We start from the raw sequence: 27,476 nt of genomic DNA on the forward strand, positions 1-27,476 counted from the left end.
AATAATAAAAGCCTAGCTCATTGAGTGGCAGTCAGGGAAGAGGGACACACACACAAATAATCACCTTAGGGGGTTAGTATCAGGAGTGGGATTTTGGCGTGAGGAAGTAGCATTGCAGCTCCATAACCACCACTGTGGTGACAGGCATGCTAAGGGGGCGATCTCATCCAAACTGTGAAGTTAGTTTTTCAACTTGCATTGAAATCTCCTTCCTCCCTCTGACCTGCAGTCGGTGGGTGTGGCTGCTTTTCTACTTTGCTTTGTCCATTCTCCTTCCCTCCCCCTGCCAAACACACACACACACACACACACACACACACACACACACACACACACACACAGGCACTGAAAGTCTTGTTTCCCAATACACTGCTCATATTGAGATGCCCCACACTACATCTTGACGTTGAGCAGCTTTTCAGATAAAGACTGAGGTATGATGGAATGCCCCGCCAGTGTGGATCTGAGTGTACTTGAAGTTGGGCCATTTATTTTCAAAAGGTAGTTCTTACATCGGATCACTATTGCCAGGAAGAAGATATCAAAGAGCTGACAAAAAGTCACTCTTCTTTTATGTAACCCAAGACTGGGGTGGAGAAGGGGCCTTTAAAGATATTTTAGAGGAAGGGAAAAATGGAACTTGTTTCGAATGCCTTGCAAGACTTTGTCGTAATACTATAGAGTCCTGGAAAGAAATGCCTCCGTTCTGAGTAACAACGAGGGGTTGCTCTCTCCATTGGTATACCGCTAAAGAAAGGAAGCTGAAAATAAGGATTTTAACCCAGCCTTTAGGGATCTTCTACAGAAAGGACGTTGTAAATGTGGAATATTGTATTTGGGTGTTCGACAATCCATATTTCTCAGTGTTCTGTGCTTTGTCTACACTTTCATGTAACACAATTCTAACTCTGCTATCTTTTATTATATGTTCCTATTAAATGTTTGGCTTCAACAATAGTTAAGCTTCCAATCTCATTAACAAATATGTGGCACTGCGGTAGGTTAGTCTGACGGTAGTAGCTTTTTAAATTTCCATTGCATTTCCCCTCCTTCTCCCTGTTTCAAATCGAAGTTAAGAATAAACACTTTCTTTCAGATCACATACCTCAAGGATGCTAAATTATAAACCTTAATTAGGTATGATTCATTGATTTTAATCTTACCAGATAATTATTTTGAGTAGGATTAAAAAGAAAAGATTGCCTTAATATTGAAGGCATTTCCGTTATAATCCCCATTTTAAGGTGAAACAAATACTGTCGAATAAACAGGCTACTTTTTATCCTTTTTTGCTTGCTAGTTAGTGCATCTGGATAGGAATGGGTGGCTGCAGAGGTGAGGGATTGAGAGGGAAGCTTTGCTCCTTGCAAGCTCCGAATGCATTTTTGGGGGGGTAAATTTCACTGCTATGTATTCCAGGGATCTTAGGGAATCTTTTAAATAAGAGCTGTAGATTTGACTATTACATGGATTATTCACTTGTGCGTGCACACTGATACATTTCTTCTTGAAGGTTCTGATGTCAGAGCTGGTTTTGGTATTTTTATGAGTAATTAGGTTAACGGGGTTAGTTAGAGAATGTATCCTTTCCTGGAAAATGAAAAATTACATTCAAGCAGAGTTACATATTCATGACTTTAAGTATTTAAAATGATATTTTATGACTCACTTTTTGAAGAATAATACCCAATATGTAGCTTGTTAAGAATAATAGCCGCGTTTACTTTTTGCAGCATGTCCTGTTAGAACTGACTTTGCTGTTCTTGAATCATAGACCTGCAGTCAATTTTAGATCCTCTTTGCAAAAGATGTGGGTCTAATGGCCTGGCCCCTACCACCGTATTCTTTGCCATCATTCTGAACCTCAGTCTGTCTTTTCAAAAGAGATTTCATTTACATTACTCAGGTTATCAGGAGCTTTGGGGAGGGCGTGCCTGTCATGACCCATGTGCAGACATTGTGACCTCAAATGGCCCAAATCCTTGTCTCACAACTGGATTGAAAAAAATGATGAGCAGTTTTGGAATTTTATGTGTCGATATCAGCAAATATTGTTTTGCCTTCAGGAATATTTTAAGTGCACTATGAATACTATTAAATTCCTTAATTAAAATATGTTTTGATATCAGCTCATTATTTATAGAAACTTATTTATATATGCTGAGATAGCAGGCGCTTTAGAAATAGATTTTAGTTGGAGCTAGTGTCCCATTAATAGAACATTCTGTGCATGTGCAGAATCTCCTGAGTTTTTAAGATATGGGTACAGTCTCTATCAATAACATTTAAACCTTAAACATAAGGAAACAAACAAAAGTTCTTTGTTCTGTTTTTATTTTTATTGTATTACTTAATGAGTGCAGACACCAAACCAATGTTTCTTTTTTCCTTTCTGTTTTAGCACTAAAGTGAAAAATTCTATGGGAAAAACGATCTTCTACTAAGTTTTAAGGATACATAGGGAATCCACTCTCACATGTGACATGAGTTTGTGTATCAGAATGGATTTATCCCACAGTTTTATAAGCCTGTAGGATTTTTTTTGAAAGTATGTTACCAAACTACTATCACAATGTGATTCCGTGGGAATGGTTGAGGTGGGTGGTTGCAACGCACATGCATTTACACCTAAATACGTGTCGTTAAACATTTGTCTGTATTTCTAACAATCAACTCTGCAGTTCTCCTTTACTCCCTGGCAGGGCAAAGTGCTTTTACACATTCACCATGAACCTCGCTATCTCAGCCAGCCCCCAGCTGCAGCGCTATAATGTACCCCCTACCTGTGCATCTGGACTGTGGTGAGACCTGCATTCCTCATAAACTTATCTGCAAGGCTGGTTATTACTTGATCATCTGGAAAATCAAATTTCCCTTGATCTACCAGTGCATGGGTATTTTAGATCATGAGGAGGTGGTCTGAATTAATTAAGAGGGTGTTCGTGTGGGGGGAGGGAGGGAGTGGGAGGGTGAGGCTACCTTTGCTGTCCTGGACAAGCCATCCTTGATGAGCAGCAGCTGGTAGCAAAGGGGGACAGAGACGAAGGAAAAAGAAATCAGAGAAAGTTGTCAAGGCAAAGTTCAGGAACTTTCCCCCATGTGGGATTCTGAAAACAGTGCCTACAATTCTGCAGATTTGATCCTAATATAATTTTGTTCAAAAGTCACCACACGTTAGGAGTTAGTGACCAATGTACTATGATCTAGGTGAATTATAACCTCCCTTTAAGAAGCGGCATGTTTCATGTCATATTCTGAACCATAGAATTTGTGGTTGTCTATAGGAAAATAATGATTCCCAGTTTACCTGACTATACATTGAAAGTATGTAAAGACCTATATGCCTTTAATGGGTGTTAATTTTACTCTTAGAATACTTTTTTTCTCCCTTGATACACTCCATTTTCTTAGCCCAAAGCGGAAGTTCTAGAAAAAGTCATTGACATTTGTATCTTATATTGTTTCTTTTCAAATGAAACACATTTTATTGCCCTTCAGGGGTTCCAGTCCTTGAAACAGATAAGTGTGTTTGAGTTGAGTTTTGTAAAATTTGATTATTTTTTTATTGACATTAGTGTCATCATTCAGCAACAAAGTTCCCATAAAAGGGCTTGTTATCATGATACGTGCTGGGATCCCAAGTTTGAGAATAGCTCAGAATACATAGCAATTCTGTCTCTGGGTGGGGAAGAGATCACAGAGAAAAATAAAGAAAGAAGAAAGAACTCACCTCCCCCCAAAAAACTTCACATTTTCATAAGCCTTACTCTAGACCAGTTATGTGAATATTTTTAATTTTTTGCTTTTGAGAGAGGAGGGTGGAGTCGAGGGGAAGCAACATATTTTTTTTTTTTTGCTCCTGAAGGGATATCAAATGTAAAGTTTGTTACGTCAGTCACGTTTATGAGCCCAGAGGTGTGTATCTCTCATGAACTCATCAAATTTTCACTTTATTTAAAAGTTTTTTTTACCTACAGACATAAATTATGATTATTCAGAATTAAATATGTTAATGGCACACACTAGAAGTAGCTCACAACCTGTGTTGACTCTAGGAATAGAGAACGGTGCATGTCACCAGGCCTTTGAAAGGGACAGTGAAGTGGAACATGACAGTAGGGGCCCAAAGTCTCTGTATTGGTTGCTTAGTTGAGTCCTTCAATTCTGCTCAACCTCAGCTGTCTGTGTCATAAAATAGTATTCCATAATGGCCAAGGAACAATACATAGCTCTTTCTCTTTTTACTAGTGAGCTAGGAATGTGTAGAAGGGTTCTGTTTCTCTTCATGAAGCAAAAGACCTTGTCTTGGACACAGTGAAGGAAGCCAAAGGACCATTTGTTGCATGGTTGAGTCTTTCATAGTAGTTAGTTACTAAATATGGTTACTAATTGGCTGCAAGTAAAAGTGTCAGATACTATAATACCTTGGAAAACAGCAAATATTAATTAGTTAGTGCATTTCCTCTGTAAGAAACTGAACAAAGGTTGGCAGTCAAATTAGAATATTCAACAGATATAGGGACCTTAAATACTCTACAAATAAAAGAATGAGATCGGTTTGGAAGTTATATCTTCTTGAAATGATAGTGATGCCCTCTTTACTGTACTTCCTCCAATTCTTGCCCTAGAACAATTACATCCCTAGGACACTCTTTTATACTGGTAAAATCCTACCAGGATTCTATCTAGCTCAAAGTCTGCATCATTCACAGTCTCTACTTCAGGTTAATTTTTCACAATTACCTGATTTTCCTCAAACACCTTAAAATATTTTGTTTGGTCTTGGTGATGTGGCTCAGTTGGTAAAGCACTTACCAAGAAGGCATGGGGTTGTGAGTTCACATCCTCAGCGCCCCTATAAAAGCCTGACATATTAGTTAACACTTAAGCCTGTGCCTGGGAAGGGGAGGAAAGAGGATTCTCCTGGATTACTGGTCACCAGTTTTAAGTGAATCAGTGTCAGTTTCAATGAGAGGCACTTTTTCAGAAAGTAAACTGGGGACAGTTGAAAAAGATACTTGATGTCTATTTGGGGCCTGCTGTCCTGAGCACAAAAGAGCATCCTCCAACATAAGTGTGTGTACGCACACACATTCAAACACACAAGCACACACAGAGTTTCCTTTGGTCATCAACATTTTCTTTCTCCTATTGAGTGCTTCTACTCATTGTTTGTTTTGTTTGTTTGTTTGCTTTTCCATTAGGGAACTGTAAATTCCAATGAGCAGACACATCAAGTTCATTTTTAATTTCCTTTGCATGGATACACAATATATGAACTGTAGAGGTGTCCAATAAACATCTCATAGTTTGAATTGGCCAAAATAATGAAAGCTGGCATTTTGTTACTCATGCACTAATCTTACTTTAAAAAAATAACTTAAGATTCCTGAAAACAGTTAATGAAAAAAATGGTAAAATTGTATACTTCATTTTAAACAATGTGATTTCTTTTTATTCATTTTCAAATGCCTGTACACATAGTATGTCTCATGATATTTATGTCTACATCATTTTACTTTGTTTCAATTTCTTAGCCAAAGGGCTACAAAACTATATTTTTTTCTGGATTCTTTATATAATTACCAAACAGAGATGAAATAACCCTGAAAAATAGTTGTGTAATTATATACCTAAAAAGAAGCTTGCGCCCTTTCTGTTTTTACATCGCTGGGTAGGAGGCATTTATATTATCCTGTTAGAGCCACATCCTGGTGCTACTTTTAAAATCCCACAAAATGTAGTTCTCCTTACTACTTTGATTATAGGCTACAACCGAGAGCATCAGGTAACGGTAGTTCTTTTTAATGTCTTTTTTTTTCCTTGTGAATTTGAAGTCAGAAAATTTGAGGGAACAGAACCATAAAATATTGGAATTGGGGACTTCCTGTCAGCATTCTGCCATCCTAGTGGTGATTAGTGAGTAATTGGTTGTTCAGCCTTCGGTTGAGAGCAGAGCAAATCAGCAACACCCTGGACTTTTCTTCCTAGATTGTCTTTTCTCTGACTAATTCAGAGTAGAAATGTGTGCTGTGTACTCAGCGTGTACTTCTGGGGGGATGTGACAGTACTTGAGGGTGGTAAGGTGTGAGCCACTAACTCTCTGACCTGTTCCTGGTATGCTGACTTAACTTGCAGCAAATCTGTAGTTTGTAAATGTCTTTGGTTAACATTTTCATTGACGCTGTTTTGTTCTGTTTAGTGTCTGACAGTATTAATTTATTTTGCACTAAACACTGGGCTGTAAAGAATTCAGCTGCAAGTCCACCCATTGACCTCTATCTTCCAGTGGCTCAGTTGCTTTACCAGTTGAGCTTGTGTGTTTGGGGCCAGTTTCATTCTAAATATGCTTACTAGTCTAATCTCACAGCAAATGAAATGATAACATTTTCGAAGGGAATTTCAATTTAACCCAACGCTGAAATTGCAAGGGATCAGTCAACTGTATTTTAAAAGTTTTGATTTAACATACATGCTTTTAAAATTAAGGATGCACTAGAATTTGCTCACCTTGCTTCAGGAAAAAAAAAGCCCATTTAAAAAAAATAAGAAACCTCTTTATTGTCATTCTTTGAAATACACATCTTTGAAAGAAACCTGTACCTTTTCTGCAAACTCACTCCATTTTTACTAGCTTGGGGTTTTCAGAGGTGAAGAGTTCCAGATGCTAGCTTAACGCGTCATGTTGAAATCTGGAGGGGTCTCATATACTCTAGGTAGAAGAAAATGTCTGCACTGTGGCTGCTGAACCTGGACCATTATAAAGAAGTGCCACTGAGGGACAGAGGACAAATGCTGCTTAGTTAATTGTATAACAAACACTGAGCCTTCAGCAAACAGCGTTCATGCTAAAGGACAGTACTTTATTGGTAGAGTTGAAAAGACTGAACCAATGTGATCAAAGTCACAGAACTGTTTCTCCAGTTGCTCTGACACCGTGGATCTGTGTTTTGCCTCTTTAAATCAGCTCTGGCTTTCTGTAGCCAGTCAGTAATTTTTGCGCAAGTTAAAACTTGCTGGAATAGAAGTTCAAATCTACCAGAGATTAAAAGATTGGATGGTGAAGCCTCGTGATGGTAGCTTGCCGATATTCAAACTGAAGCAAAGGAAGGTTTAAAAGAGCTGGCTTCAACTTCGGCTTGATTTATGAACAGGGAGTCGTGCGGTTTCAGATGAAGTGACTGGAGTATCCAGGAAGATTCTTTGCGCCCAAAATGCTAGTCATTTTTCCTTTAGACTTTTAATAGGGGAACATTGAAAGATGCCTCTAAAAGGGTTGTGATATAATTCAATGACCACAAAAATGAGCCATGGTTCCAACACACTGGTCAATGATTTATTTTAATTTCAGCTGTGAGTCCGACTATTAACCTCTGTCTACTAGTGGTTGAGTTGCTACATCAACTTGTGTTCTTGGGAGTCAGTTTCTTTCTCCAATATGCTTACTAGTCATACAATAAATGACGTTATAAACTGTTATCTGTATGTCCTTTCATATTGCACATACATGGGTATCTGTGAGTAGCTGAAATTTCAGTGAGGTTTACTCATGGAAGTGTTGAAGAGCAGGGAACCACATTTGCCTTGAGATCTAAAATAAAGCATAGTTTTAAAAAATGTAAATATAACCACATATGTGTGTATGTGTGTGCATGCCTGCATGTCTTCAGCGTATACAACAACATTGAGCACTTTCATGCTAGACAGAGTTTATAGCTTCATACAGATATCATCTGAGTGAACCAATTTAAATCTACCCTCATTCTTTTCTAAGTAGCTCCTCTCTTCCATGATGTGGTACCTCTATGTCCTTTGGGAGTTACGATTGGGATAACATTCATTGGAAGTCTCTGCAAGTAAGATTTATGTGAGATAAGAACTGAAACTGACAATTGTCCTTAAAGGACCATTTCAGATAGGTTTAATATGTATGTTTGGGAAACGCTCTGCCACTGAGCTACATCCCCAGCCCCAAGGATGCTTTATAATGGATACTTACATTGATAATAGGAATCAACAACAACGACAACAAACCCATGTGCATTATCTTTCTTAATGCTTATGTGTTCTGATAAGAGAGCCACATTCGCACACATCACTCATGGCTCTAGCATAGCTCATATTTTGTGGTCATTAAATTCTTTTTTGGAGTCAGCCTCTGTGCAGGGTTTAGTTTAACCATGCATATGTCCTTGCAGAGATGTAACATCGTTCACAAGATCTCGTCCAAGTGAAATCAGATAGCAGTTTTTATTGCAGAGCCAAGCTTACAAATGTTTCGCTTTAAAGACAGTTTTAATAGAAAGAGTAAGGTATAAATCATTTAAGCAATTACCTGTACATCATGGTTGCAGGGCTTGGATTGTCCCATAGCCTCAGATGTTTCCAGATTCCAATAATAACCCAGACCAGATATTTACAGCTTAATTTTCTGTACATGGACACTTGTTCACAAATGGATCCCATTTTCTGTTGAGCAACTGGGCTACTTAGAGGCAAAAAAAAAAAAAAAAGTGTTTCCATTGTTGGCAGTGACAAACATGGATGGTTATAAGTTGCTTCTAGAAACTGTGGTTACTTGAAAGATAAAAATGCTGAATTCTAGAGGAGTTTTACACATAGAAATAAGATAAATTATTTAAATAACATTTCCCACTATGGAGGGGGGTGGCCATGGGGTTGTATTAAATCTTTCCCTTTTACAGAATCGAAGGATTCTGTGTGTCATTTCCAGCACATCTTCTGGCACTGGTTGAGTTACTGTGCAGGCTGCTGGTTTTCTTTGCATCGCTACCTCCGAGGTTTTCTTCTTTACTAGAAACTAAACAAATGGAAAATAATGATTGGTGACCATCTGCTGTGCAGAGATTTCACAGACAGCACTTAACTCTACTTTATAAAACAAGACCAAATGAGAGACTAATACCATTACCAGTAAATAACAAGCACCACAGCAATTCCCTTGAACAAAGTGAGGAGCCGGGGAGCCAGCATTTCATTATGGAGAATCAGTTGTATGGGCTTCGAAACTGAGTGTTAACAAATATTTATGGCTATGTGTCTGTGTGTGTGTGGTGCATATGTGAAGAGCATTATTGTCTCCGTTTTCAGCCCTGTAATCTCAGTCAAGAAAATAGAGTGGTGGAGATGTAAGCTAATCAATTCAGTGACATCATCAAAACTGGCTTGTTTAAGAATTAAAGTTACACTTCATAAAGTCATGCAGAAGAATAGACTCAGAAGTATGAAGGCTTTAGGTCAGAACCATCGTTTGCTCAGCTGACTCTGTGTTAATGACTAGTGGTTAGCCAGTGTAGCTTTAAATCATTCTCTTGTCTCAGTCTCTGTCCCCCAAATACCTTAACTGGAAATCAGATTGAGTATATGTCAAAAAGAGGTTGACAGGAAATGATTATTCATATAGTTGCTGTTTGAAGTGTGGGTACACTCAGTAGAAGACACAAAATAGACGGAAGTAGATGATAACAAAGAATGGGTTCAGATATACCAGGTAAAAAGGTCCAATTTAATAGTTCATTTATAATTATCCACCTTGTTTATACTTATCCACTTTCAGTGTTATATACATGCATTGATTAGATCAATACACTTGCATACTCAAGACATGCATCTCTCCTCTCTCCAACTTGCACTTATTTGAAGCTGGGAATTTGCCATACAGCAAGAAAAGTTGTTTGAAATGGGCACTATATTGAGTTCAAAGGACCCATACAGTTCATAAATTCTCTGGTGTCTACTGGATTTTTCATCGGGGAGACTTCCAATAAAAATGATCTATTTTAGAAATAATATTGTTTAGTAGGTTGAAATGTGGCGTAATAAAATTAGACCTTCAGTCTTCTAAAGTTGCTACTTAGATGGCACCCTTGGGATGGTCAAATGGCTGTATAAGCAGATGGATCAGCTAGTTCCACTGATGGGCACATTTGTCAGCCTCGGTTACAGATATAATATATTCTTCTAGCTGTAATCCTGACACTGTTACATCCAAATGAAATCAACATGAGGTTGTCATCTTTAAGCAAATATGTTAAGTGTTGTCTTTTGTGCTTTGGATTTGAAAGAAAGGGGCCCAGGGGAGGCAGCATCATGCAAATGGAACAAATCCCATTTCTTCTGCGCGGTGCTGTTTTTCCCCTCCATGGCAGCTGGCTGTGTTATCTTTGTGTGTTTCTCCGAGTGCTGACAATCCTTTCAGTGATCTGAGTTAGGGCACATTAGACAGTGGAGGCAGCTGTCTGTCGCTATACTGAGAGACGTGTTTGCTCTACTGCAAAGATGAAGGACCGTGAATCCTTGACACACTCTCCCCCCTCCCCCCTGTACTTTCCAACATGATCAACATTCAGACGCACAGATTGTCTGCTTGGACAGTTTTTTGTTCTGACTGACAGCATCTGGCATAGACAAATTTAAAAATACATAGCATGCCATGCCTGGGCTCAGAGCATCCCTTCTTTATTAATCTTCTCATTTAAACCATTCATTTACATTTCAAGAAAGGTTACAGCTTGATATGGTTGAAACGTTGATTTTTTTTAAAAGAATAACCTTCTAATGAAATGTCTTGAATGAGCACCAAGCAGCTAGTGTTCATTAAAAATTACACCCGATTAACAGGGCCTTGAGAGCCTGAGAGGAAAGGGATTTCTTATTGTTTTAATCCACAATGCAATCCAGTGTTTACCTTTTTGGCACAAAGCGAAAAGAAATGATGCCTGTTCTTGCAACAGTTCTGATACCGTGCACAACTATGATAGCGCCCTTAAGCCGACAAAACACTTGGCCCTGTTTAATCAGCTTTCTCTCCTCCCTCTTAGAATCCCCAGAGGTGTTTTTAAGTTTTTAAACATCGAAATATGCCCTTCTCAAATCCTGTCTTTACCCCCCAATGCTATATGTCTCTAAGTCCAGATTGGGCGGGGAGGTGTATGTTTTCCTGTGGAAAGGGGGCAAACACTTGGATGAAGCACTTTCCCTGGCCTCAGGAGAGTAGAGAAATATGTGTTTGTTTGCATTACTTGGTAATAAAGCACAACAGTGTGACAGTCTTCACTTTCTCTGCTTCTCATGCCACTGCACACTCCAGACTTCCTATCCACTCACAACCCCACACCAGCCTCCGTGCATGCTTTTCTATAATACCTGGGACTGTAGGCCATCATGGTCATCCTCTAGACACTGAGGCCAGGGTCACCAGGAGGCTTGGGTGGAAAATCTACCTCTTATCACACATCTTAGACTTTCCTGCCACTGCAGATTTCAGCTGTGGCCAGTCAATGCTGAGTGTGACTGTAGTGGTGTTTGTAAGGGCTGTTTGCAGGGAACTGTGATACAGAATTATAACCAAAGGCAAATACATTTGTTCATGGGCTGGGCTGGGCTTATGGAAAGCAGAAAAAAAAATGGGCTTCAGAGAGGCCTAATGAATGGTCCTAAGTAACGAAGGGGTGATTTCTTAAGACCACGTGGAAGAGGTAGGTCACTTGCTGGAAGATGAATTGTGGCAAATGTCATAAAACAATAGATTTTGGATAAAAATGAACAGAGAGTACAGTTACAAATCAAAACACTTTTACATTCTTTAATATTGTCAGAAGTGCCATGCCTTTTTCATGGAGTATATAAGCTTATTTCTTGATTTTTCTTAATTGCTAAGTTGTTGTAAACTCATTTTATTTAAGCAAAGTGTGTCTTGAAAATCAATGAATCTGGAATTAGCTTTACTTACTCTCTCATTGTGTAAAGTCCTCCCATGTCTATACATTTAAGGTAAACATATTATTTGGCTTTTTCCCTCCTATTTTTATTTTTTATTTTATTTTATTTTATTTTATTTTTTGCTTACCCCCAAAATTGGTGTCAAGAAATCAAATCTGAGTAGATTCAGGGTCATCACCTTGACTGCTAGTAAATGTTTTACAATATACATTTTAAATATAAATTTCTTTCTTATTTTCTTTTTTTTTAATGAATACCTTTTAAAGGTAGTGCCAATGTGTATCTGTAAGCAAACGGGGCATGTGTTAGAGAACACAATTCCCTGGAGGAGGAAGCCAGATTTAGGAGTAATGCTTTTAATCTAGACTTGTAGAGGATTCAGGAACGTCCATAGATCTGCTCCAGTAATTACCATACCCCAAGTGGCACTGGAAGAGACATTTGCCTAAAAACTTGATGTCTTCATTACACTGTTTACATTTTAATTAGAAACATGAAAATTACTGATTCATACAGACAACTATAGTTTAAGTGGTTTCGTTCACCATCCAATAAATCATAAAAAAATCCCTACAGTTGGCATAAATAGTTTACTAGGAATCATTCATGGGTATAATGTGTTGGCACTATAAGCTGCTTAAAATATGTTTTTATTTTACCAGAGGTAGAATTTGCATATAAATTAGAGAATGACATTTTAAGTTGACAGTCATTTATGCAGAATACCACCCACATGCAAATAAATGTATGGGTGCATGCCTATACTTACTTTGAGTTTGTAGGTTTTATAGTATTGTGGATACAGATATGTACCCAACACGGCCTATCTGTTTAAAAATTGTATGTGATCTTCTTTGAAAGTCCTTTCAGAAGGGTTGGAGCTCTAAATATGCAGAGCTACAAGAACATCCTTTATGTGTTGAGCGATTTGAAGGGACCGTCTTTATTTCTGGGTGCCTGGAAGTTGAGTTGCTGGTCCATTGGCTCACTTGTGCCTCTCTCCTCTAACTTTTGCATATCCTGGCCATGCTGCTGTCCTAAAACCCACTCTCCCTTGGAACCCTGGCTAGACTGAAGCAGTGTGGCTGTCTGAACCCATTCCTGACTCAGCAACACAACCATTGCTTGACTCCTGTGACAGTCACTCAGCCTTATTTTTTTTTTCTTTTTTTCTATTCTCAGGGTCAATGAGGAATAACCCTTTTGTGTAGAATGTTTAAAATCCTGAATCTTCCCACACAGTGTCTGAGTTCAAATCCTCTGTCTCTCCAGAGCTGGAGTGCTGAGGCATTGTGCTAGCCAACTTGTACATTTACCCCCAATTGCAGCCTCCTCTCCTGACTTCCCTCGCTACCCCCAAAACCCTTGACTACTAATCGATAGTATGCAAAAAATGCTCCCAGCATAGCCACAGACATTAAAAGCCATTTCCCCTTTCTCTATCTTTGTTAGAGAGTTATTGGTCATGGATGAAAGGGGCTCTGTGATTATTTTTTTGTTTGTTTATCGCTGCTTGGCTGAGGACCAGCACCCGGTGAGCGAACATATACATTATTGCACTGGAAAATTCACATTTTCAGCCTGGTTTATTTTTCATCTCAGGCCCATGAGCCATGAGTGAAAGTGATTTCAAAAGTATGAGACAGGAAGCCTGGCTGTGGGTGTCCACTTGAAGTGTTGTAGTAATCACTGTTTAATCTTTTGAATGTAAACAGGTAGCTTGTGCTACCTGCCATGGAGTGATTTCTCTTGACTGAAGGGCACAAAAGCATTTCTCAGAGGTGGCCCGTGGACAAGAGACATTATTTCACTTCTATATCTTTAGCCTTGTCTTTTTTTTTTAAAGTAGCTTCCAGACTGTGAAAGTGCTAAGAAGTTGCTATATGTTGATTTATGTATGCCTTTTAGATTTTCATAGAGAGTCACTGGTTTCCTTTCCATGGCAACAGAAGGAGTGGGTCCAGATAACCAGGCTAGCGCTTTTGAAACAGTTATTAGTTCTTGGGCATGTCTGATAGGCTAACAGTAAACTCATGGGCACCTGCACCTTGGTTTGCCTTGTATTGCTTCTTTGGGGGGGGGGGCAGTGTGGGAGCAGACAGGGTACTTATTAGGTCCCTGTACCTCCTAGATGAGATTAGACACAATAGTGGACATCTGTAAGGACAGAAACATGCTGTTCACTTGTACACTCGGCAAGATTCTCAGAGTTCCGTGCAGGCTGGTAAATCCTGCCTGCTTTATGCAGTGCGGCCCGACACGGTTATGGAGTGAGGGAGTGCTGGCTGCTGGCCAGCCATTGACTAGGAAATCGTGGGTACCTGAGAGCTTATCAGTTCTTTTGCTTTGTAAAAGAAAAAAGAGAAAGTGATGAAAATGTTGGTAAACTGCCATGAAGGTTTAAGGCTGCTGGAACAAGGAGCCGTGTAATCAGATTGGAAAATGGAGCTGGAGGATGTCTGCATGGAGAACAGCCGTCTGTGGACCCCGTGAGCCGCTGCGCAAGTGCCTGGGCTGACCACTTTGTTAGCAAATCAGCTTGTTTGCTGCTGCAGCCGGGTGGAAAAGACCAGAGCTTGCCATGGTATGTAATGGAGGGAGAACTCTTGCATGGCACAATCTAATCAGCTTGCAATTAGCTCGGGCCCTACAGTTGCTTTCTTAATTTTCCTCCCCCCCCCTTTGTGTTAATGCTGTATACTTTAAACAATTTAGTAAGGGAAAGACTCCTTCAAGCAGATCAGAGCCATCCTTTAATTTTATCACCCTGATGAAAAAGTATCAGGTGGTCCACTGGTCTCCATCAGGAGCTGGAAATTCTCTGGCTCGCTGTCGCATAGAGCTTTTTTACCGACGGATGTTTAGGATAATCTTTCAAAGATCTTGGCATGGATGGGGAGAAAACTGATATGTCATTTTGACTAGGATTGAAGTTAAAACTGGTGTGAATGGGGGCTGAAAACCCTTTTGGTTTGTAGAAAGTGTGTATTTGTTTTCTGCCTTTAGTAACCAGAGGCAGGCTGTGTGTGCGTGTGTTAACGACAGAGATCTTCGCCTGTTAAATATAAAATCCTTCACGCTGCTGTTTACTCAGGCATCTCTGCACAGAACCTCTTGAAGCTCTGATGACATAGCCACTTGTACACATAATTCTACTCCTTCGCCCTTACCAAACATGACTCGCTGAGGTTGAAAAGAACATGACTATCATTGCTGACCATGTGTGCCACTTGTTAATCCTTTAAAATAAAATTCAGATCCTCTGAGAGGGAGGTGAGAAGAGCAGAGGCCAGATCTGCAAAATCAGCGCAATAGTTTTCTATTTCCCTCATTCAAGGACAGTGACGTCTGTGGTGCTGCTTCACCGAAGCACCGATTCACTGAAACAGAACAGATCCATCCTTCAAGAACTCGGTTTTCAGGCACTGCCTATGAGCCCTTCCCCATCCGAAAAGCATTTGTCAATGTTCAGGAATCCCTCTGACCAGTTAGCTTTATTGCGCGTTTGTCTTTCAGGAGGTGGAAATGGGAAGCATTTTACCAGTGTTTAACAAGCATCAAGGACTGTTAGCATTGACTTTTAGTGGCTCCTGGAGAAAGCATTGGAATGTTTCAAGCAGTTTACCTCTAAGAGTCAAGTCCTTTCCAAAAGTTTTTTTTTTTTTTTTGAGGTAATGATAAAAACATGGTGATAATAATTTTATTTGATTGCAAGAGTGTCATTGCTTGCAACATTGTAATATATTTGATCTTCTTAAAGGATATAATACTGATATTGAACTGTGAATAAACTGAATTCTAGTATATTCAATTTGCTTTTAAAAATGAAGCAGAAACTGGGAATTTGGATTCAGGGTTTTCTCATATGATAGTCACAGAGTTTAATTGTTCATGTATTAATGCTTTGGCTTGGGCAGAATAACATGCTTTATTTAATACATGTTTGGCCATGTGTCTTACATTTTGCATTTGAAAGACTGAATTCTCATTTGATGGAGAATGTGAGTGGCTAACAAGAAGTGCATTTCAAATGAGGTTAGCTTCTAAGTGTGCCTGGGGATTTGCTTGTGATTCTGCAATGTGTCTTTTTTTCCTCCTGTATTTTGAAGGTTTTTGTTTGTTTGTTTTTAATTAAAACGGAGATTAAAAGAAACATATATCACCTGTACAGGTCCTATGCCTCAGAGATTCACTTTATACTCTTGGAGGACAAATTCTATTAGATATGCGCTTACTGTACTCTGGATTGTAAATCTTACCATTTAATGGTAATTCGGTGAGCAGTTATGGCTTCCGTGGCCTTTTTTTTTTTCTTTCTTTTTTGTCCCCTCTCACATGTGAAATAGGGTTCCCCTTTGCAAGTGTCGCATCTGCAGAATCCATCTTTTGTATTTTGTAGTTGCTCCTGTTGCGTCATTCTCAAGTTTTAAAACAAGCCAAGGCTCTGAAGGGCCCAGGTGGGGGTCCATGAGTTGGGGATTTGTGTTTGTATGTGCAGATAGGGTGTGGGAGTCACGAAGTGGGAGTTCAGAGAGAGAGAGAGACAGAGACAAAAACAGATTGAGGGAGAGAGAATGAGAGACACAGAGAGAGCCTGACTAGCAACAGAATAACCAGGAACATTCTCTGCCTAACAGATTAATATCTTTTTCTAAATAAGCATTTTCTCTAACCTTATTCTCAATCCGATGTCCAGTTTTTCCCATGACAGATTGAGTTCTGTGCTTGAATCCCTGGAAACAGAAATGGCATCTGATTGATATAGGTCTCTTTGCCTTGCTTTCACGGTTAATATTCTTATCCATTTTGGACAGTTGGGATTTTTTTTATAGAAACAATATATACATTCATAAAGAAATTATGAAGGGATTCTCCAGCAGATAATGAGTTCTCCTCAGGAACTGCAGGTTACACAGCCCACAAATGAGCTCTAAGTGGGGGGATTTAAAGTCCTGCTACAGCGTTTAATTTCTTGAGGGAAGGGGTTCAGTTGAAGGTTAGCCTGTTATTGTAGCTGTTACTCGTGTCCCTGTTCCTCTGCCCGCGGTAAGGCACAAAAGACAATCGTTTTTATTTAACACGTAAGGAGGTATTAATCACTGCAGCATTTTCGTCAAAAATTTATCTTATCATATTCATTGTTTCACTACCCATGACAATAATAGGTGTTTAATTACTCAATAAGGACCATTTATAGATTCCATTTGCCCTGCATGCTGGACAAACGGTATTGATTTTGTACGTGGATGCAACGTGAAATTGTATTAGACACAATTAGAAATCCAACGCTGGTAAGATGTACATTTGTTACAGTAACTGGACTTGCTTGGAGCAGCAGCAGAGTCTTCTGGTCCAGGCAATGTCTACGGAGTGCAAAGGAAGCCTGATTTTATTGCAACCATATGCTGAAGGAAAAGGAGAATGGCCTTTCCCGGTGCCATGTATGCAAGTGCTTGTGTGTAGATTTTAGTTTTAGAGAAGCAATGGAGAGCTGTATGAAATGAAAAGATTTGAAACAGATGCTGCTTTGTAGCCAGAAAAGCCAGGGTATACAGGTGAGCCAAGATTTTGTGTTATCTTGTAAGTAAGGCTTCTTTATTTGACTATTAACTAAGTTGTTACCTTGAGCGAGGGTGGGGACTAGGCAAGATAAAAGTCTCAGGCTGGAATTTCATGGCCGTCTTGTCAAAGTGACAAGGAAGACCACTAAATCCTTAGGGTGTCCTGATTTAACCAGTGCTTTTGTTTGTCTGTTTGTGTATTATAGTGATGAACAACATCCTTTCCTTTGCCTTACTGTGGTGGCACAGCCTCGAATCTTGCACAGAGCCAAACTCCAGCCTGTCTTCTCACAGTCGTGTTGCCTGCAGTTTGCCTCTCCTTGCTGCGCTAGAAGACATTTTTGACTGTATTGGGCACATGGGAAACCATAATTAGAAAGTACTCTCCTCTTGGTCAGCACATTAATTGCCCACTATCTTCAGCTCTGTTCAGATTTGTGTCTTATGGAGGAAGGTCATTTAGTTTTGCCCAAACAAACAAACAAACAAACAAAAAAAAACAGGCTCTGACAAGCAGCTAGCTACTTGATTGTCATAATTTCACTAGAATGTATGCTGTAACCTGGCTAGATTTGGTGTTGTGTTTCTTAGGATAATAGGTCTCTGGCAAGAAATTTCTCTTTTGAAGAAGTATGGGGATGAGCACTGCTGCCTCCCCCACCGAAAGGAAGTTGTTGATTGATCTAGGAGAGCGCTGTATTGCAGAACACTGTTGACCGTGACTGGAACACCCATGGGTCGCCATTTTAACACAGTAGTTTTGATACTTGTTTAGAAGGTTCAAAACTTTAGGATGAGGGGCTTTCCTTTTCTCTGATGGTATATTAACATTCTTACCTAGCGAACATTTGTATTATTATTTCCCTTCTGGAGCATCATATATTGTATATGTTAGCAGTATTAAAGCAATGAGAAAATAAGCACAAAACTGATGTGTGTGTGTGTTTTCCCCTAGACTTTTACATATGTGACAAAGAGAGTTGATTAATCTGATCATTTTAAAACACTATTCCCCTCTCTCTCTCTATCTCTCTCCTTCCTTCCTTCCTTCCTTCCTTCCTTCCTTCCTTCCTTCCTTTCTTTCTTTCTTTTTCTAATAGATATGAAAGCAATAGCAAACTTTCATTGTGGAAATGCATTTGTTTATTTTATTCTGGACGGGGTATACAGAGGCTGGTAGGCTGGTATTTCTCTGGTAATGCAGTCTGAGATCTTGGAACTAGTGGACAGATTCGTCTGTAGTCACTTAGTAGAGTATGTCTTGGGTATACCAGCTGAGAGGGTGATGTATGTTGTGGTTTGTGCCATAGGGTCACAATTCAGCGATGCGTTCAGAAATACAGCTACGGTGGACAATTGGAAAGCTTCTGTGTTTCCCCTGAACAGTGAAAATCAGTTTTGCTTGATTCTCCGGTCTGAACTCTAGATCCCTGGTGATTCGTTTGTGTTCTCACTAAATGAAGTGTTTGTACTTTTTAGTTCATCATAGACAGACCACTTATTTATTGCATAGTGAGAGTGTAGCTCTAGTTATGTGAAAGGCATTTCATGGCATTAGCAAGCTAGAAAGTAGTTTGCATTTACAAAATGACATGGAGGGCTTTGATGGCCAACTATTGCTCTTTTAGACAAAGTTTTCCATTAAGAGAAGGGTCTGCTTGCTGAAGGGATGTGTGGATGTGTGCTTAGGCTGCAATGCATTCCCTCTGTGGGTGTTGGAGTGGAGATGTGGCCTGTTCATGGGCCAGAGTCTTCAGCCAAACTTTAGATTCTACAAGGTCATATATGCTAGCAGATTTCTGAAGACTGTTCATTCCTAGATTCACAGCATCTTAGACTTTTAGCGGGGCATGTATTTTGAGGGCTTTACTTTATCCTCTTGATTCATAAAAGCTTACTGTACATGGGAGCCATGACACCAGCCATATGAGTAGTCAATGCTTTCTAAGCATGGATAGAATCTTGACTTCTTAATCATCCTTCTCTCTCTCCCTCTCTCCTTCCCACCTTCCATCCCTCCTCCTGCATTCTCTCTTTCTTTCTGCCACAGGGTCGATAGGTTGGTCCCAAATTCTTTTTTGTAGGTGAAGATGCCCTTGATTTCTGAACCTTCTGCCTCCACCTCTGAAGTGCTGAGATTACAGGCACGGTCTCCCCAGCTGCCTTTCTGTACCTTGGGGCCCTATAGCGTTTTGCTTGTGCAGTCTCCCATCTCCCTAGCTTTTTCTCTTGCAGTACCTCCATCAAACCTCTCCACTGCCTACTGCCCACTCAGCAGCCTCAGTCTAACCTCACTTATAGCGGCTGGAGTAGAAGAAATCAATAAGACTATTAAAACAATCTAGAACTTTTTAAAACAGAGAAATAATATTTTAATTACTTCTGACATGCCAGTTTGAAGCCCATATCCTCCTTTATGACAGTTCAGTTTAGAAACTACATTGCTTCATTTCAGTAACTTTATTACCATTTGGCTCAGAGATTGCTATTTCGCCTTGGCCACAGATTTCATCAGTTGCCCGGTTCACCTTTGTCCATGCTATACTTGTGAAATGACCTCCTCCGTTAGTGCTTGTCAATAGTAAATTGCTATATTCTGTGCTTAGAAACACACTGGAGGACGACAACACTTTATTGAATGACCAAGTTTGCAGTTAATTTTTCCAAATTAAAATTTAATTGGACTAATCCTAATTATCATTTAGTGTCCATTAATTATGGCGTTGGTTAGGGTCAGCTATTTCTAATAATGTCCTTATTGTTAAGAAGAATGCAGAATTTTCTGACCGCACTTCTGTTTTGTAGACCAGGTATGTTCTCTCTCTCTCTCTAATTTTCTAAAATCTTATTCAAATATCAACATGTGGAGTGGCCAACGTCCAATTATACTATGACCTCAAGTTAAATTTACTTTTGAGAGTTCTTAGTGCCTGAATCCTCTCTCCACAGAAAACTGTTTTGTTTATACTGAGGAGTTTTGCATTCAGCCTTGTCATGTAGTGGCTGAGTTTTGTATCGAAAGCTAGCTCTGAAAAATATTCACTTTAAAACAAATAGCCAAATGTTCTAGTTAAAATATTGATAATTTTTATCTCTACATTAAATACATCTCTGATAAATATGTACATTTGTTAGCTATTAAAATATTAGTTATTCCATTATAACATTTCTAAAGAAAGGAATGTCACTGCTCACTTATTTACAAAGGGCCTACCTCCTTTATCTCATTAACAAAGCTGTTACCAGAATTAGAACACCAATAAGCTGCTTGAAAATGAAGGTAAAATAAAATGCCAACACTCTTGAAGACCCAACCTCGTGGGAGTCACAGTGCTGCAGAACATTGCTGTTTTGCCAATGATGTCGAGATGCATATGGTCTGAGAGGAATAATTCATGACTTCTGCTTCTCAATCACAATTGACTTCCAGATTTCTCACTTTGGGAACTGTTGCTCTATTTTAGATTTGCTTTCTATGGTCTCAAATAACCTGGCATGTAACAGTTTACCTACTCATGAGCAGAGGGTGGAGACAGAGACAGAGACAAGGAGAGAGGGAGAGAGAGAGGAAGACAGAGACTTAGACAAGGAGGGAGAGAGGGATAAAGTCAAGGTGGGATATGGGGGAGGAAGAGAGGAAGGGAAGAAACAAAAGAGGGAGGGAGGGAAGGAGGGAGGAAAAGAGGGAAGGAAGAAAAGAGTGCAGGAGGAAGGAAGACAGGAGAGGGAAAGAAAATATGGAAGAATACTGTAGACTTGATGGTATCATTAGATTTTGAGGGTCCCAAATTAAACTTTGATTGATTGAAATTTTATTCTTAAGTAGAAATTAAAAAATATATATATGTTACAAATACACAGTTTTACTGATGTTAGACAATAAGACAGCAAAGAAGTGTTCATTTCTTTACTTCCAGATATAATGGATTCTGCCATTATTGTGGCTTTTAGTAATGAGAGAGATTCATTAGGATTCATTAGTTTGTTTAATTGCTATAAATTTATATAGCCAAATATAAGTATGTAAACAAAATATAAATTGTTTGTTCAAAGCAAACTTAGGAAACAATAAGATGTTATGTATGAAAATAAATTTTGCCATACTGTCAGTCAACATGAAGGTCAGCCTCTCTGATGCACAATGAGTGATTTCCACGCTGTGTCTCAGAGACGGAAATTTGGGCTGTGTCTGAGGTCCACATCACAATGCTATAAAAAAATCAAAAGCATGTGCATCCAAATGACAATGTGTGGGAATTTCCTGTTCTAAACACTGTACTGTAAACTCACCTTACCAATAAAGTAAAGTAGACTTAAACACAGAATAAATGAATTTTTATTTAGGCAAAGTTTGAATCAATGTATTCAGGAATGTTTTTTATTATATAGTACTAAAAATTCACTGTAAGTAGAAAATACATACTTAATAAGCAGTATTTGAGCAAGTTTTTTGGGATCATTAAAAGTGTCATGGTTTAAATAAAATGATTAAGTGTCTGACTTCACATCCTTGATTTAAAATATAGTTCTTTTAAAAGGATCCATTCACAGATAATAATGGATGAAAATCACCAACATGGAAAACTAGATGAGCCGAGAGCTTGAGTTTAGTGGTAGATCAGTTAAACATTAGCGTTTTAAAGTATAAAGTTTGTGTAGCGTTTAACAGGCCTTAGAAGGGCATTTAAAGTAACTTGTGTGTAATATGCAATACTAACAGAGCTTCCCAGAGCCCCAGAGCCCCAGAGGAAGCTGAAAATGTAATTCAGATGCCTAAGGCTGCCGGCACACTGAGATTGTGTCGAAGAGGACTAAATACAATAAGACTCTCTGGCCACCATGTAAATTCTCCAGATGAAGAGAAATGGAAATATGTGGAAAGCTCTAACAACTTAAAAGCACACATACTTATGAATGTTATTAAAAAGGATTTTAAGATGCTTAGCACATTTTCATAGTTTTAATTCTAAGCCAGGTATGGAAAATAAAACAAAACAAAAAATACCAACATATTTTGTCACTACCTTAATAGGAAAAAATAAAATGAGAAAGATTGAGGAAATGAAGAACATCATTATAGTAAGCACTTTTGAGTCTTTCATGAAGGTTAGGGAGTGCCATCTTGTGTTTTTCTCTGTAAAGTTGGCAAAAGAAAGAAAAGAAAAGAAATCAAACTCCTAGAAGTCTTTATATAAATGCTCAGTTCTACAAGTTTTAATCAGCGTCCATATTACCAAGTTTTACATTTATGCATGCATACATGTAAAATGTTTATATTTCATATGCACATGTCTATTTGTCTGTCTTCCTCTCTGTCTATTGTTCCTCATATTTAGGAATTGACCTCTGCCCTATGTGGTAGTTAGATCAAGCTCCGCCTTGCTTCTTCCTAACATTTTTATCTTAAAGTGGATGGCTTGCTTACCACACCACCCTGGGCTCTACACGCTGTGAAAATCTAAAGTTACTTCAGAGAAATTCTGTTTGGAAGATTTTAGGACTGTGGAAACTGATTGTTACTTATGTCTTCCCGGTGGTTATCAGGTGTGTAACAAGGGTGTTTGAATAGCACATTGGTGTTTAGCCTCTTGCATTAGTGGCTCCCACAGTATAGACAACATAGCTCTTAAAGATATTGAACTTCTAGCTAAGGTTTCTACAGTTTCTGAGTGTGACCAAAACATATGTTATCACGGGCTGTCTATATGATTCCTGTTGTGCGTAGGATGAAGACATACATCCATTTAGAAATGACCAAATCTGTCATAATGCACCTTCACCTAGTCATTTATTCTTCCATCAATAAATGTTAAAGGTAAAATCAGTATCTTCAACTTGAGATGTTTTCTTGTTGAATTAATTAATTTATCTATTTAGTGTTTGCATGCGCGCGCACACTCCCCCACCCACACACACACAGGACACACACCTGGAGGTCCAAGCACAGTATGCAGTAGTCACCTAGTTAAGGTTGGTTCCATATCCTTACAGAATATATGGAATATTCTATTAGATTGACAGTAATTAGCTGATTCATCTTTCTATTGGTGAATAATTGTATTTTCAACATTTGTGATAAATTGTGCATTTATATATGTGTGTGTACCTGTGTATGTGTATGTAATTATTACCAACGTGTAGATTAACATATTTTAAAAATGCTTTGCATTGTTCCTGAATCTTCATAGTCTCGGCTTAATGTGAGGCAGAATTAGCCCATGCAACATCCTTAAGGACCCATCAGTGCCTGTTGCAATAATTAATTTCAGATTTAGATGCCAAACACACACAGGTCCAATATGGAAATGGCTGACAGTATGTGTTTTAAAACTGATATATCATTATGAAGTTATCTCATTATGCCTCAGTTTACCCAACTTTTAGTGAGAGATACATTGTATTCCTTAATTTTACTTTTCTTGCAAGGATACTGTGTGAATTAGTTCGTACTGAAAAAGAAGTGATTTGATGAGGGGAGCTCTATCTAAATGCTAAGTATTATTTATTATTCATGTAAGCATATTACTGTACCCTTCAATCACCTTTTTTTGGATGTTTCAAATGGGCAATTACTGTCTCTTTGTGTAATGCTTTTAAATTTTTTTTAATTTAAATTAAAAGTTAATCTAATTTAGGAAAACTCTGCCAGCTGGAAAAGAACACAGACCCCCCCTCCCTTCCCAAATAAAACAGCAATTCAGAGTGGAGTCTCTAATACAGCCGTGTGCACAGACTTTCCTGGACTGGTGGTGGTAGGAAGGAAGGAGAGCTAATTAGTAATGGCCGCTGTGCAGTGCTGGTAATCTGTGCGTCAGGGTTCGTGATGATAATAGTTCTGATTAGGTGGAATTAACCCATATTTAGAAGGATGAGGATTCTTTTGTTTGTGAAATATCCATCTCGGAAGTACAATACATAGCCAGTGTAGCTTCATTCACGAAATAAAGTTAATGTGGCTGTCCATAGCTCAGTGCCCGTGAATGAGTAGAGTCTGCAGCAAGGAGGGTCATGTGAGCTCAGGAAGACCTTCTTTTGTTAAGGCTTCCCTTAGGAGCCTAGGCATCATGAGCATGGGACTTCAAGGGCCAGAAACCCGCAGTGTGCTCTAGAGGGCAGCTCTATGGAGCTGGGCTTCTGTGGCCACCCAGCCATCCCCTTTTCCAGGTCTCTCTTTATCTCTACCTCATGTCCCTGCTAACTCCAACTTAACTGGTCTTCCCTTCTAGAGCAATAAAAATGGAAAACTGTCCTTAGAAAAATTCACTATTTTAATTCCTTCCCTGCAAATTTGCATATGTAAACTTCCCTTTAAGACCAAGCAACTTTAAGTATTCCCTAACACTATTAAATTTGAAGGAAGTCTGCTTAGGAATCACATTATCCAGTCCCACAGTTTCTGCTTCCATCACTACCATTAAGTCTTCTAGAGTGATTCTAGTCCCATAAAAATTGGGGATCCCTTTACTTTGCTTCCATATTCAAATGGAAATCTTTTTGCAAGTTAGTAATTAAAGTATTTAACCTCTCTCTCCCACCATTTATTAGAAAACTCCTTTTTTCTTTATTTTTTTCAATTACGAAAAACTGCTAAAGCCAACCAAGCATTTATTTTGATAAACCGCTTCTAACAGTCTCAGCTACATTCTGCAAATACAGGGGCGAAAAAAAAAAAAAAAAAAAAAAACCAACTAAATAATCACCCTGAGCAGATTTTGCAGAGACCTTGCGCTCAACCTGTTCAGGGATAATTACGCCAAGCTTTTAGTATGGGGCAAAGGAAAACATAAAATTAAGGCATGAAAGAAAGTCTACCTATTTTGAGAAAATACTGGGATAATTGGTAGTCTTTTTATTACTACTTTATTATAGAAAGTTATTGTCTTGCCTTGAAATATAGGTTTACAGCAGTGAAATAGTACTATGTGGGGTTGGGAGAAATTCCGTTAGATGGATTGATTTAAAATGTAATAAAAATAGCAAATTGCTAAACAGTGAATTGCTAAATAGCCAAATTAGAGTTCATTATTTAAATGACTCTTCTTTTTAATCATATGATGTTCATAATTGCTTTGTTTCTGACAAGCACATTAGAAGGGCCCGCTTTGTTCTCCTGGTTTATTTTCCCCCTCCTTTCAGAGTAGCCTCCGATTTGGAGCCTGGAACTCTCCTTGAGGTGCGACAGCCATCGGAGCTTCATCGCCACACACTTGGTGCTGGGGGAGGCAGTAGACAGATTCACAGAGCTATAAATGGCGCTGATATGAAACGTGACCCTGATAATGGTTATGCAGTGCTCTCGAAAGCCACCTCTTTTACAGACTTTGTCCTTTTCTACGTGAAGGTGACACTGAAGAGCGTGCTTGCCCAGAGAGGTGCAATCTGTCTCTCTTTTTATGTCCCCGGGGACATATCTTGGTCTAGTGTGGCCGGAGACTCCCATCACATGGGGGCCTTGTTTTAAGGACAGTGGTACACAGTTAAAATTCCTGCTTGACCCTTCAGCTTCACTAACTTCCTGGTACTCTGTCTCTGCTGACTCCACACCGTGAGTCGCGTTATTGAGAATGGGTGTTGCAAGACTTCATTTGATCAGATTTATTGGATTTCATTGCTAAAAAATTCATGGCTGGGGGATGATTAGTTTAACTTGCAGATTTTTTTTTTATTTTTTATTTTTTGCCAAAAGCTATTCTTTTCTAGGATGAATGTTACTATTGAGGGGCTGGCAGTGAAGTTACAAAATCTGTACACACACACACACACCCCACACCCCACCCTACCCCACCTCCACAGGTCATGTCTTCGTAGCTGATTCTAGGCAGTACTTACCCTGCAGCTGGGGACTCAGAGCAGATACTGAAGTGGCTGGAAATGATCATCAAGGGCCACGTTAAAGGAGTCACACAGGAAAGAGAGGGCAGGTTTGGCTGTAATAGTTGGGCATCTTTAAAAATGCCAAAATGGCTAAAAGGAAGACAGGAAAATGTTGGTGAGTCTTTAGCTTGTGCATGGTAACCAAAAAAATGCCCGTAATGGAGTAGTCATTGATCTGGTTCCCCTCCCTTTAGGGTCATGGGCCCTTAGCGGAGATCGGAGTGGAGTGGGGTAAGAATTTGCCTAGTACTAGCTGTCCCTAGGCGTCCTGAGTGCTAAAGCTCCTCATATTTAGAGGGATTATTTCTATGCCACCGTTGTTTCTAAGGAATCCACGGCAGGCTGTGCTGGTTCACTGATTTCCTCACATTTGTTGCTCTGGATTGACCCATACATTCACTTTAGGCCAGTTTGCTGTGTGCAGGAGCTCTCCTGTGTTGATATCATGCCTTGAATTAGTCCATATTCATAGACTGACTTTAGGGTGTACTAGTATGTCAAAGGTGATGGAGACAGCCTCTTGCCTTTGAATAGCTGTTATGGTTTGTAAACCCCTATACCTGTGACGTTGACTGTCCTTGCTCCTCACAAATACCAGAGGTAAGCAGACTTGATGCAGCAACTCATGTTTTATAGAAGAACGGGCGTGCTAGGAGGCCTGCCCTAGATTATACATTGACGTGGCGAAGCAGGTTTTGAATTCTGAGGTATTGATCTAGAGGTGTGTTCTTTTCTTTCTTTTTCTTTTCTTTTTGTTTGGTCTACTGGGGACGGAATCTAGGGCCTTGCCTATACTGCTCATGAACTGTAACACCAAGCCACATCTTCAGGCAACAAGATTTTCGGGAAAACTTCCCCACAAAGCTTTCGATTTATTATCAGAGAAATTTAAAAATAAGGATGTGCCTACAACTACGCATGGCTGTATCTATTTCCCTAGTAATAATCATACATAAAAGCAAAAAGGAAGTGTCAAAATAAAGTATAGAGTGAAGTGATGGGCATAGAATAAGTGCCATGCAGTTTGGATTAGTTGTAATCTATACATGATTGCTGAGCACTTGGAGACTGAGAGGCACTATTAAATCTTTATATTAATTGACGTGTGCTTTTCTGAGCCATATTTCTATGAGAAGACAGAACCATCGGGGTAAAACCTTCAGTGATTTTAGACATTGACTTCCCTCTGCTCATACAAGATGCAATGGATGAAAATGTTCTAGTAAAAATTGTTCTTTATCCTCAAATCTAACCTTACCTTCGTGTACCTTGCTATTCCATTTCTCTCATCAAGATGTC

General features: G+C 39.1%; 1 protein-coding gene across 1 annotated transcript in view; it reads left to right on the plus strand.

Moving 5' to 3' along the window:
• The window catches only part of Fign (fidgetin, microtubule severing factor), a 117,832-nt gene that overhangs the window by 7,516 nt on the left and 82,840 nt on the right, over positions 1–27,476 (plus strand). The window lies entirely within an intron of this gene.

The sequence above is a fragment of the Chionomys nivalis genome, chromosome 22 (genome assembly GCF_950005125.1).
Source record: "Chionomys nivalis chromosome 22, mChiNiv1.1, whole genome shotgun sequence".
NCBI classification, from domain to species: domain Eukaryota; kingdom Metazoa; phylum Chordata; class Mammalia; order Rodentia; family Cricetidae; genus Chionomys; species Chionomys nivalis.